Source organism: Pinus tabuliformis, chromosome 2_1 (assembly GCF_031772625.1).
Source record: "Pinus tabuliformis cultivar Carrire ecotype Pingquan chromosome 2_1, CPIR1, whole genome shotgun sequence".
In the NCBI taxonomy this organism is placed as follows: domain Eukaryota; kingdom Viridiplantae; phylum Streptophyta; class Pinopsida; order Pinales; family Pinaceae; genus Pinus; species Pinus tabuliformis.
In genome coordinates, this window is record NC_142299.1 from 690,194,062 (window position 1) to 690,208,540 (window position 14,479).

Below are 14,479 nucleotides of genomic sequence, written 5' to 3' on the forward strand. Positions count from 1 at the left end.
TTGACCCTGAATAAGAAATTGAGGTATGTCCCCATACTGTGAGTGGGCACTGCGTTTATCATAGAATGCGTAGGATAAGATTTGAACTTGAAGCTGAGCTTTCATTATAAATTAATTCCATACTGTGAGTGGGCACTGTGTTTGACCATAGAATGCGGTAGGATAAGATTTGAACTTGAAGCTGAGCTTTCATTATAAATTAATTCCATACTGTGAGTGGGCACTGTGTTTGACCATAGAATGCGGTAGGATAAGATTTGAACTTGAAGCTGAGCTTTCATTATAAATTAATTTCATACTGTGAGTGGGCACTGTGTTTGACCATAGAATGCGGTAGGATAAGACTTGAACTTGAAGTTGAGCTTTCATTATAAATTAATTCCATGTAAATGGATTGTTTTACACTTGCACTTTATAAAGAGTATACAACATTGTTATCAACTTTCATATAAATCAATTAATTTACATGTTAGGAAGTGTAAATAGCACTTTACATGTTAGGAAGTGTAAATAGCACTCTTATCATTTTGTGTATGTTAATATTTATTAAAAGAATTAAACTATTCGTTAGTTGTTACTTTTAAAAGTTTATTTTTTTATTAATTTTATAAAAATGAAACATTTTTTGTTTGAGTTTATATATATATATATATATATATATATATTTGGTAGTCTGTAGTTGTATAGAAAATTTAAATTTAGAAAAGTGTTAATTTTATATATGTTTTTTTTTTAATGGTATATGATGATTATTATTAACTAATGTAGGTTTTAGTTTTTTGAGTTAGAATTTGGTAATCTATTTTACAAAGAAAGTGTAGTTTTATTTTGTTTAAATCATTTTTTTTTAATGTAAAAATCAATTTGGTAGGTTTAAAAGTCTTTTCAACATTATACAATTAAAATTTAATAAAAATAATGTTTGTTTTCTCTATGATTTAGTTAAAAACATATTTGAAATATATTTATTGAATCGACTCCATAATATTTTAATAGTCTTGACTATTTTTATTTTTTATTTTTTAACATATTGGGAAAAATGATTATGTTTGAGTTAAAAACATTAGTGAATTGATCTCCATAATATTTTAATAATTTTTATATACTTTTTTCTTTTTTAACATATTGGAGAAAATGATTATAATTCAATTGTCAAACTCACATAATGCACGTTGACTCATCATAGTTATTCAAGTAAAACCACGCCCCTATAATTACCCTACCGGGTTTGGTTTTCACTCTTACCAAATGCCTTTTTTTCAATCATACGAAATGCATCTTTTCACTCTTACCAAATGCCTCTACGTATTCGGCCATTAACTTGTTTCCTTATGTCATGTAAACTCAAACTCTCAGCCAAACAAAAACAATTTTAAGACATAGGCTAGACCTAAAAAAAAATTGTCAACAGCTCCAATTTATAAATACAATTCTTTTATAAAATTTGTAAAATGTGTGTATATATTTAACTATTGTTGTTCTTTTTGTTTTACACCTCTACCCATCATGAGGTGTTTTATGAAACGAGTATTTGAAATACGTTAAAATCCAATTTATTAACTGTAAAATTTGACCATAAGAAGGAAATGAATCTAAAACATCACTAGAAACCATTTATTAAAATTAATAAATGTAGAAATGGCAATTGTAAATAGGATGATAATGTAGATATCTTGCCTAGGAAACCTTTTCTACAAAACTATCTAGAAATGGCCTTTGTTTGCTTCTTTTTATGCTTTAAAAATTATTACAAATAGAAATTATAAGCTTGTAGATAAAGATTTTGTGTATTTTTACTTGTAGATTTCACATTCTTAGATTTTCTCTATTTTCTTTTGTGCATCTCTATTTTCTTTTGTGCAATTAATATTGCAAACTTTTATTTTTCCATAAATAAATCTATTTAACCCCCTTTTCACCTTTAACTAATTCCCTTCCTTGTTGAAGCAGCTTGTGGTGCATGTGAGTGGGTTAATCGAAAATGCACATACACAGAAGGAAAAACATATAAAGTGGATAAAGATATGTCCAAAAAAAAAAATTGGCTTGGTTTAATGCCCCCACCCACTGCCAACAAAGTTTTCAACAAAAATTTAAACTTCAAACCACGCGTATCATTGATTTATTAGTGCTACGCATGTGAAGAGTGAAGACTATGGTTGCACATCGTTGGCATTTTGTGCCTTCCGCGGAAAGAGAAAAATCTATAAACAATTTTGGCATCTCACGTCAATTTTGGCATGTGAACACTCAAGACTGTCATTGAACATTGCTGCATTTTGGGCGTTTTGGCGTATGCCGACAAGAGAGAAAAAATTATATATATAAAAATCTTGCATGTATGTAGCTATCAGTAGGAAAGTTATGAAAAAATTAAATTTTTAATAAAGCGTTATAAAGCACGAACTCTTTGTACTCGTTCCATGTGCGCTGTTTGTTTTTGACAATTGGGTTTCTAGAATTCCCACTTGACTGAAACCAGCATCTTGCGCTGTTTGTTTTTGACAATTGCAATATTAAATTTCAACTGCCATCCTTATCTGTATGTAGATGTATGTTTTTGACAATTGCAATATTAAATTTCAATGTGCGCTGTTCGTTTTTGACAATTGCAATATTAAATTTCCACTGCCATCCTTATCTGTGAGATGTATGCTTTACTGGGTTTCTTGCAGGTATGTAGCTATCAGTAGGAAAGTTATGAAAAAATTAATTTTTTAATAAAGCGTTATAAAGCACGAACTCTTTGTACTTGTTCAAGACCGACGTTTAAAACTTCATGTACCGCATTTAGTATCTTCCGTGAGAAACACTGACTACCGTTGGAATTTGGAATGTAAGTGTTAACCCACGGGTGCCACTCGCGGTCACTTATAACAAGATGAATAATATTTATCTGGTAAAAATAATGTACTCTGAAGTGCTTTATTTTTAAAGTTAGTCATAGATTTTAGCAATTAAATTCTGATATAATTTTAAAATTTTATATAAAATAATTTTAAATTTATTAATTAATTATAAATTTGTAAAATTAAAACATACCTTACAGCAAGCCGCCCAGCTTGCTATCACAAGGATGTTCGACTTCAAAAAATGCAAGTAGGCCATGAGTAGCTCTAAGGCTCACACCTTGAACAAAATCCAACCAAGGTTTCTACAGGCCCAAGGTCGGTCTCGCACAACCTTCATAATACTTGCCCGAGAATTGTGCACAACACGCATAGGGTTCGCACCTCTAACCACCAAACCAATCCACGAAGCCCAACCAACAGAAACCAGAAAATTTGGGCACGTCTTACCTTCTTGGGCGAGCTTCATCTTATGTTTTGTTCCTCGTCTTCATTTACTCCCTCTTGTAGTTCTAACATCTCTTGTTCACTTGAGCTTTCCATAGTTGAATTGCTTAATGCCTCTCCACCATATTTGTCTCTTATATTTATATATTTATATTTGCTTAATTATCGTTTGTACACCACTCAAAAGACATACATATCATGGGTTATTAACTCCTTATTATCATTCATACGAGGTCTAATGAAGGTGGTATGTGATGAAAGAATGTATTACTGAATGCTACCATAAATTAAGATTTATATCGTTAAGAGATACATAAAACCTCATAGATCTATCACATATATCGAAGTGAATTAAACAAATAAGAAATTTGAAAAGGAAAAAGAAGAATGATGTCATTTTTGGGGATACAGTTAATTCACTTGCATGATAAGATAGGAACTTCCACTCGTTAGTCACTTATCAATGGTATTTGAATTTGATTCTAGAGGAGAAAACAATAATAAGATTTGGAATATTGGGTTGTTCGATGTCACATATGTCCTATAGATATTTGATTTCAAGGAAATTTTTTGTTGTTATACTAGTCAATTTAATCATAAGACAAAAACTATTAAGCTTTCTCTACAAAAGAAGAAACTTGTTATGTTAACTCCTAAGGTTTTTAGAAAGATGTTGAGGCTGTTGGATCCAAATAAATAACTCAAATTTCTCCAACCCTACATGTTCCTCAATTATCAAGGTGGAAGAACGAATATTACCTTGGACTTCATTCTTCAATATGCACCTATTCCACCAACCTCTCCTACATCGATATTTCATTATTAGTAGAGCCTTATAAAGACTTCTCATTGTTTTCCAGCTATGTCATGTGATGAGAATCGACTTCCCATGTACCAAGGTCATATATGTACATATTGTACTTTTCCTTTAAAAAGGATTTTATTCTATACCAAACAGAGGTCATTTCCAATGACATTTCCTTCTAATTAGTCAATTTCCACAAGACCTGCAGATTTTCCATGATGACTTACCTAGTGATGGCCATTATTTTCTATAATTTATTTAAGGTCACAACCCTTATGAGGAATATGAACCCAGAAATATAAATGGTAAAATTATGGTACCTTGTTCTATGGAGACACAAGACTCTATTTCATTTCTTCCTTGTATGAGATTAAATTTTTCAGAGAATTTAGACACATGTTGATAGAAAGTGAGCCCCAAAGGATATCTTTAAACGATTAATAGCTTCTCAAAGGAAAAGAAGTGCATGTTAGAAGAGGAAAATCATGCATATATTAGGCTTTATGGATATGAGGATAGACCATTCTTCCTGCATGTGCTTGTTTTAGACAGTATTTTGTTGCATGTGTTTGTAAACAATATCATTCTTGGTCAATTTTTTTGATAAGGAAAGAAAAATAATTTATTTCACTACTATTCATTATTGTGGACATTGCAGTGAATAATTTTGCACTCCTCCCAATTTTTTTTTAAATATTAAAGCCTTTCAATTTGATTGAGTTGAACCTACCCAAGGATTCAATCCCAAAGGAATATTCTCAAATAATGTGGTGATTGTATGATACGAAAATTTATTTACAAGGAATATTGAAGAACGTAGAGAAATTGAAGGAGAAACACTAGATGAAAGTGGGATAGAAACACCTAATAATGATATGGAAATTGAAGTGAGCACTAATTATAAGGAAAAGACCAAGAAAGGAGGAAAATTCCTACTACTGCAAAATCCTTTTCATCCTCACAAATTGTCGGTTTTCTTCCTCCACCCACAAAAGTCATGAAAAATCTATAATCTAAGGACATATTAATAAAATGTGATGTGGGGGGGGGGGGGGGGATGATGGGGAAGAACCACACCCTTGCGTCAGAACAGAAATGTCCCATATCGTTGTTCAATTCATAATTATACTAACAAGGGAGGTGAGTTGAATCAATATAATACAATTTTTACTTATTTAAAACTTTTAAGTACCAAAAAACATTAATATCCCAAGCAAAACATGGAGTAAAAGGTATACATGGAAACCCTTCAGGGAGAAAACAAAAAAAAAATATTCTAATTGATGTTCTTTTTAGGAACCAACCTACTATTATAATATTTGTAGGCACTAACCTACATGAGACACCAATCCCTTCTACTTATTTCTAGGCACTAACTTATAGGAGACACCAATTGCTTATGTTTCTTTATAAAAACCAACCTATAAGAGACTTCAATTTATACATATTTAAACAATAACACAACAAATTATAGATATAACCATAAATACATAGATACATCATAAATAATACTTCATTTCATTAATGTAAAATACTGAAATATGCTTACAAACAGAAATAGAAATAAACTAGCTTGAGCGATGGTAGCTTATCTCTGAGGAGAGATGTGGCGGCTACATGCCTATGAACTGTCTTACAATGAGGCTCAAAGGCCTATTTATTGTTGAGAAATAATGGAAACCCTAAACATCCAAAACCCTAACCGTAGGATATGAAGCGCCAAACTATGGGCCCCGTTTTCGGTAAATTGGTACATCAATTTCCCGGGGTCGTAACTTAGGCATACGATCTATGTTTGACGTGCACAATACCTCATTAGAATATCTATCCGAGGACTACAACTTTGGGATGAGAAACATCAATCTATGGACATATATCACTAAGGTCAACAATAGCCCTGGAAGTTGAAATGCATACACAAATGTTGGTGCAAAAGTCCAACTTTGGGAAGCATCAAATGGTTTCCTTGCACACTGCCATATGTTCACAATAGTGTTAAAGCAGGACTTGATATCCCAAAGAAAGGTAATATATATTTGCATGGGCAATCAATCATCCTTCTCAATGTAGAGACGTTTCATTCATTCATAATTAATTCTCAGGTTCAAAATATGTGCTCTTGAATCAGCCCTCATTTCATAGACTTCATTATTTATGCTCATCTTTTCCAATTTATATCCTAAAGTTTAGAAGCGGCCGCTTATAAAGAGAGAAGATATGCTAAAGGAAGATAATGATGTATGAATGAATTGAACTATTATTATTGCCTTTGGAAGACCTTTACAGGATCCAAAAGCAGAGTGCGGAAGATTTACATAGCTCTATATAACTGTATAAGATATGTGATGCGCAAATATGAAATATAAATCTCAAATTAAATTGTCAATTAATAAATTTCGTAAACTATTTCCTCCCTGCCAGTGATAGAAAAAAGATTTTTTTTTCCTGCATTCGAATAGCTCCATGAGAAGCTTTCCACATGCTTGGCTGGAAAATTTAGTAATTATACAGTTCCCTAAGATGAAATTGAAGTTGATGTGAAAATCATAAAGTTTTTTGTGATGGTATTTCTCATGCTAAGGAAATATATAATCGGGGAAATCTGTGCAAGTGCAAATGCCTAAACTATTCGGCAGAGCTGCATTTGTGGGAAGTTAGTTTTCTCTGATTTATGAACAAAAATGAGTTTGTTTTTGCAACTTCAATCGATACGAAGATGATTTAGTTCTTGAAATTCTATTCTATCATCCTGTTCGATATATCTCTTTTTCAACATCTTTCAATCCATTTGTTGAAATCTCACACTGCAACACTCAAAGCCTTTGTATACTTTCAAACACTCACTTCATAATAAGGCAATGACATTGTTTCATGATCAGGTTTAAAGGTACAGGGTGACAATAGTACTTTATCGAAGGAAACAATTAAACGTGATCTTCTGTCGATAACACTGCAAGTTAGCAATACCAGTCCATTGCTTACATTGGAGCAATTGCGTCAACTTTTTAGTTACTATGGAACTCGCATTGACTTCATGCTAACAGATTCAAAAGAATTTTTTGTTTCTTTTGCTGAAGGATCTCCACATCTTACAGAACTTCTTTTCACATTAAAGTAAAATGACAGTCAAAAATACAAATTAAACTTTTGGACGCCAGCTTCTTAAACGGGACAATTTTGAGTTCAAGTCAACCCTGTGTGATATATCACTAAGGTCAACAATAGCCATAGAAGTTGAAATGCATACACAATGTTGGTGCAAAAGTCCAACTTGGGGAAGCATCAGATGGTTTCCTTGCACTCTGCCATCTGTTCAAAATAGTGCTAAAGCAAGACTTGATATCCCAAAGAAAGGTAATATATATTTGCATTGGCAATCAATCATCCTTATCAATGTAGAGACGTTTCATTTATTCATAATTAGTTCTCAGTTTCAAAATATGTGCTCTTGAATCAATGCTCATTTCATAGACTTCATTATTTATGCTCTTCTTTTCCAATTTATATACTAAAGTTTGGGAGCGGCTACTTATAAAGAGAGAAGATATGCTAAAGGAAGTCAATGATGTATGAATGAATTGAACTATTATCATTGCCTTTGGAAGACCTTTACAGGATCCAAAAGCAGAGTGCGGAAGATTTATATAGCTCTATATAACTGTATAAGATATGTGATGTGCAAATACGAAATATAAATCTCAAATTAAATTGTCAATTAATAAATTTAGTAAACTATTTCTTCTTCGCCAGTGATACAAAAAAAGATTTTTTCTCCTGCATGCATTCGAATAGCTCCATGAGAAGCTTTCTACATGCTTCACTGGAAAATTTAGTAATTATACAGTTCCCTAAGATGAAATTGAAGTTGATGTGAAAATCATAAATTTTCTTGTGATGTTATTTCTCATGCTAAGAAAATATATATTCAGGGAAATTTGTGCAAATGCCTAAACTATTCGGCAAAGCTGAACCTGTGGGAAATTAGTTTTCTCTGCCCACACACGCCTCCAACAAACTCTTCTAGATATTAAATTTCTGTGTGACTCGCGCCAAGTTTGGGCTGTTGGGTTTTGTTTTCCCACAAATTTGGGATTGTAAGAAGAGATTCCAACGACAAATCGGCCACCTGCTACACCCAATTCAAATGGTACTCTCCTTTGCCAAATGAAAATCGCGGTGTCATCTGGCACTGTAACCGCTTTTGTTGCTTCACCGTGGGGTTTGATGAAAAAGAATTGAGCCCAGTTGCTGAAACTGGGGGGCAAACACAGAAAGAATGAACTTCGTTTGGTTTCGAAATTCGTTTTGCAGCACCAGACGTAACGTATTTTTCAATTTCTTCCAACTAAGGGCATACTTTGGCTTGGACTTGCACTGCCCCAAAAAAGAGATAAAGAGTGTGCCTGAGACAATTGAATTAGCTTAAAGGAGAAACATGCTAAGTTAGAAATATTGAGAAAATTAATTGACAGAGCGGTGCAGTAGGAACATAGAGAATTAACTGGGTGAAATGTATATGGAGTAGTTCGTTTTGTTACAAATCACATCCATGGAGGCTCTGTCCTGGGCAACTGCGATCAGCGGGAGAGGTGCTATGGGAAAAACAAACTTGAAAGAACTTTGTAATTGTAATGACCGGAAATTGCCTTCCCAATTGGATATTCGATGCCTCCAAGACTCTTCTCAGCATCCCTCTCAACCTCACCCCAAATTTTCTTCCACAACAAAGCCCTTTCTGAGAAATTTTCCACTCAATAGAGGCAATGAGGAGAAATATGGGGCAGGCACTAAACTACATTCAAAGGCTTTTAAGCATGAATTATCCCAAAGCAGCGCGAATGGATCTGATGACAATTATTGGATTTTGTCGAGTCTACATGGGATTGCAGAAGCCCAACAGAGCAATGGAAAATCTGATGCAGAGCAAAAAACTGGAGACCTTGGTCGTTGCCTTTTGTTGTCCTCATCCTGCAACATAATAACCCAAATAAGGTAAGTATCCAAAAAAGCAAAACAAACAGAGAAAGATGCTCAAAATCCCATCTAGAATGGGTTACTTTACTTGCATACCCAAATGAGAACTTAAAAGAGTTCCTATAGTAGATGTCCAAACCTTGGAGAGATGGAAGAGGTCCTCCTCGCACATGGAAGCCCCGAAAGTAATAAACACAACGAAACCCTAGCTTAATGAAAAATTGCAGACACCGTAAAGAACTGTAATAAACCCCAGTTCTTCATGAAATATAAATGCCAAAACTTAAAGTGTTGGTTATTGACTTACTCATCGATGCCATAACTTCATAATGGAATGATTAGACGACACCAACGACCAGGGTTCAAGTCACGAGAAAGCCAAGCTCCACCGGAGGTACGAAGGGTGCGAATGGCATGCGAATGCGTCGCGGGGGGGAGTACTTTGGCCTGGACTTGCAATGCCCCAAAAAAGAGATAAAGAGTGTGCCTGATACAATTGAATTAGCTTAAAGGAGAAATATGCTAAGTTAGACATATTGAGAAAATTAATTGACAGAGCGGTGCAGTGGGAACATAGGGAATTAACTGGGTGAAATGTATATGGAGTAGTTCATTTTGTTACAAATCACATCCATGGAGGCACTATCCTGGGAAACTGCGATCAACGGGAGAGCTGCTATGGGAAAAACAAACTTGAAAGAACTTTGTAATTGTAATGCCCGGAACTTGCCTTCCCAATTGGATATTCGATGCCTCCAAGACTCTTCTCAGCATCCCTCTCAACCTCACCCCAAATTTTCTTCCACAATAAAGCCCTTTCTGAGAAATTTTCCGCTCAATAGAGGCACTGAGGAGAAATTTGGGGCAGGCACTAAACTGCATTCAAGGGCTTTTAAGCATGAATTATCCCAAAGCAGCGCGAATGGATCTGATGACAGTTATCGGATTTTGTCGAGTCTACATGGGATTGCAGAAGCCCAACAGAGCAATGGAAAATCTGATGCAGTGCAAAAAACTGGAGACCTTAGTCGTTGCCAAGCACATGTCAGCTGCGAAACGAATGGCTCGCTGGCGATGCGTCCGTCCTGCTTTCTCATTAACCGTTCAGTTTTGGATCAGTGTTGGATCAAGGATCACAATTCATTCAATCGTCTAACACCACAAATCCACGGTCAACAATAGGACACGGCGGCGGCTAAGGCAATTCATTTCAAAGGGAAACGCCTTAAGGCGTAACTAGTTACAATTCAATGTACTACTTTATTATATCAAATGTGTCATTGTTTTTTGAAAACTTTACAGGTGGGTTTTTCAGTCTAATTTCTCTAAAATCAGGCAGGAGTTTATTGAAATCACAAGCTTTGATGAGTAACCCTTGTACAATCGGAGTGCCCTAAAAAAATTTCATGGTGCTGAATCCATACATATAATAAAAAACCACTTTAAATCACACAAATCAAAATTTCACCTCAATTTTTTCTCCAAATTCCAACACCAAAAAATCCAAAATTCACAATAAAAATAACTCATATGACCCATCAATTACAATCAGAGAGAATAGTACACATAAAACATCACATTATACTTGATGGACTCATGCCAAATACCATCGGATAAGACGACGGGATCCACTCTTACAAGGGCGAAGATCGATCCAAAAAATCAACCAAACACAAACGCTCCAGTTGAATAATGGACGGATTTCTGATTCGGACTCCACACACCACAAAACACGTTTAAAGCTAGACATAACCATAACACCGACCTTGAAATTTTGGAGAGACAAACACTCCGCACTACAATTATTAGAAAAGTGGGTGGTCTTACCTTGGACTCAGGCAGTGTCTAACCCCGACCTTACACATCACACTGACTAATACTGATCGTCTTCTAAGCATCTTTATAAGGGCATTAAGGAATGCTTGCTATCTCCCTTGAAATACCTTTCCATATCCTCATACGCATCTAGGATGCTTTCCAGACCGTGCTTTCCAGCTTGGATTCTTAATGGTACTTCATCTGAATGAATTATTTTCCAAAACCTTCCTTGGGATCCCTGCCCCCATGATACACATTCTGGCCATCCTTTACTTATACCTTCCCAGATCTTTTCAGATTTTAAGAAACCAACATACTTCATCAGTGACCACAGGTGCATGCAAAGCATTGCTTTTGCTTCTCCACTAAGTTCATAAGTTTCTCCTTCTTCGGCCCACTTTTCATTCAAGATTCTTTTCCCTTGAAGAACTTCTATCTGTAACTTGTCATCGGCAGAGAAGGACTTCATTTCTCCGTATCTTCTCAATATTCCACATTTTTGTCTAGGTTCTGGTGTTTCGACCAAAGCGACAAGGCTTGCTTTGGATGGAATAGTCATTGTTTTGTTTCTCATTTTAACGATTCTTTTCACTCTGATTTGAAGTTCTTTGTCTCTTGTAAAGACACTCCCTATATGTTGGAGGAACACCCCCAAGGCTTCAGGAGAACGTTTCCAGTAGAACAGATACTGAGATGACGCAGAATCTAACGGAAAGTATTCTGGATTCATAATGAAGTCCATCATATGTTTTATTATAATATCACTTCCTCTCTGCAAGCACTGTTTATATTCTCCAGATATTATAGCAGGATTGTTCTCTACTCTCTTCATGGCACGCTGGCATTCCGCATATAAACCTTTGATGAGGTGTCTGCTCCAATAATCTGTAGGCGTTGGAAGTGATACATCTGCTGCCGCAGAGTTTGCCACTCCTACAGTAGGAGCTAATGTTTTCCTTCTGATCTTAATTTCCTTGTCCCCTGTGAAGACAGTCTCTATCTGTTGGAGAAACTTTGTTATGAAATAAGGGGCATCTTTCGAATTTAACGTATACGTGCCTGAGCCATATTGTGGCTTAAAATAAGTTTTATTTATCACCAACTCTATTATTTTTTCTATTATAGATTCTCTTCCTCGTTGCAAGCAACGCCTGTATCTTTCATCTAATACAGGAGTGTCTTCAGATATGAACTTCAAAGCACACTGACAACCATCATATATAATTTTGATCTCTCCATCATTCCAATCGTATGGAAGTCTTGAAACCACCGTTTTCTCCGTCCCCATCCCAAAACACAATCTCGAGACAGATTTTTTATAACCGCTAAAAAGATTTCAAAAATCCGATGAAATTTTCCTATAAAAGAAAGGGTATATTATTTCTGCAACTGTCTGGGTTTTATGAGACGATAATATTGCATTACCTGGTTAAAAAAACCCTTACCCAGGATTTATCAAGGTTAGAATGGGGCATGGACTTTCTGCTAGATACAAATACTTGTCAAATTTTTTACCCCGGAGTGTTACCTGGAATCTCTTTTCAATATCATCAAACCATGTTTACCACCAACCCCAAAACGTCATATACTCGTCCACATGCTTTTAAATATCATGACAGCATTTGGACAGAAATCCACAGAATATATGAGTACTGTATTGACCTCATAAATACCTGTTACATCGCCATCTCCAGAGAGCGCAGCAAGATCGACACTGCGGAAAGCGAAGATCACGATCAACACATCGCAGAAGGTCGAACTAGCTACTCTCATTTCTTCGTCGGTCGCTATATATAAGTCTGGGACGGATTTCAAATCCAGATTAACGCTCAACATAAATTTAGATAATATATCAAGTTGACGCGTGTACGGCTAATGTTTAGGGCAAGGACGGTTAGGTAGCGTCAAAGGCATTCTGGACTGCACCTTCGTGCGTTCATGGTGATAAACTTCAAACGATTTTAATGGTAAATGGTTAAAAGAAAGTGGGATTCAAGTATTCTTTTAAAATTTATTACAAATGGAACATTTGGATGGAAAAGTGATATGAAACCATACATTTTTTATTTATTTAAAAAAATAAATTTATAAAAGAAGATTCACTATAGTTGTGTTGTGCTTTTATGCATGCCTCTTATGTAAAAAGTAAAAGGTAACTAACAAATTACTGATATAAGAAGTTATCTATATTAGTTTCTCTACCCATAAAAATACAGTTGTATGTATATCTATCTATCTATATATCTATATATATATCTATATATATATATATATATAACATATTAGTATTTAAAATATTTTTTAAAATTTTATCAACTTCGAATCAATATAGCAATGAATGAATTTTATTAAAATTATAGAAATATAGAAAGTTTATAGTTATTAACATTTTACAATATAAGATTTTTAACATATTTTGAAATTCCTAGTAAATGTATTGTGAAAATAAATGTAATTAGGATTATTTTAAAATTTAAAAATTTAAAATGTGAAAATAAATGTAACTAGGAATTATTTTAAAATTAGAAAATTTAAAATGAGAAAGCCATAAATTGAAAAAAAAAAAAACAAAAAAACAAAAAACAAAAATAAACAAACCAACAACCAAAAATATAGTTAAATTGTTATTTTACTTGAAATTTCTGATCTTTTCAATATCTTGTGCATAAAATAAAGTGAGAACTATCTTTATAACATTATATTGTACAAAATTATAACACTTAGTGAATAAAATTATTTTTAATTTTTAATTTTTAATTTTTATTTTTTAATATATTTTTTATATCTTATAATTTAATTTAAAATCACATTAAAAAAATTATCAACCAATAAAAACAAATTACATTTTAAAAAATTAAAAATTATTTTATTTTATTTTAAAATATTCAATTTAATATTTATTTTTTTCCCAACTTTAATAAACTAATTGAAAATCATTTTTTTTTACTAGGTATAAAAAAAACCAAAAACTAATCACTTTATTAAGCTTTATTTCTAAAAACTTTTCACCTTATTTTCGCTTCATCTCTAAAAACTCTTCGCCTTATTTGCACTCTAAGTGTATGGCTCCGATAAGTTAACCTCATCCAAGTGGGAATGGATGTGAACATTCCTTACTATAGTTGCAATTGCATAATTTGGTTGGAATATGCTAAAGGATAGACATAAAATAACATTTAAACGTTGTAAAGTATTTAGGTAAATTTTGGCATCTTGATGGCATAAGGTAAATAATAAAAGTGAAAAATAACATTTAAATCTTGTAAAGCATGAGGTGTTTTGTTGAGCAAGTAATCTTTTTAAAATAAATTTTAAATTTTTTTATTTTCTATTTTTTAAAATAGAAATTTAATGGTATTATAGAGCAAGATTGGTTTATTTTTAATAAATTAATATTTTTTATTATTTTAAATATATTTAAATTTAATAAATTTAATTTTTAAAAAATTAAAATATTATATTTTTAAAATTAAAATATAAAATATAATGTTTATGGATTTGGAGTATGTTTTATTATTACTTTTGCTTGTTTAAGAGTTCATACATTTGGAATGTAAATAAATTAATTAATTGTTAAAGACTAAAG

General features: G+C 33.3%; 1 long non-coding RNA gene across 1 annotated transcript; it reads right to left on the reverse strand.

Moving 5' to 3' along the window:
• Positions 1–7,947: 7,947 nt before the first annotated feature.
• LOC149202481 (uncharacterized) lies at positions 7,948–12,666 on the reverse strand. Its single transcript, XR_016253688.1, has 3 exons — positions 12,567–12,666; positions 9,383–9,562; positions 7,948–9,069 (listed from the first exon to the last, which is right to left on the reverse strand). It is a non-coding gene; the product is annotated as an uncharacterized LOC149202481 (long non-coding RNA).
• Between the last annotated feature and the right edge of the window lie 1,813 nt (positions 12,667–14,479).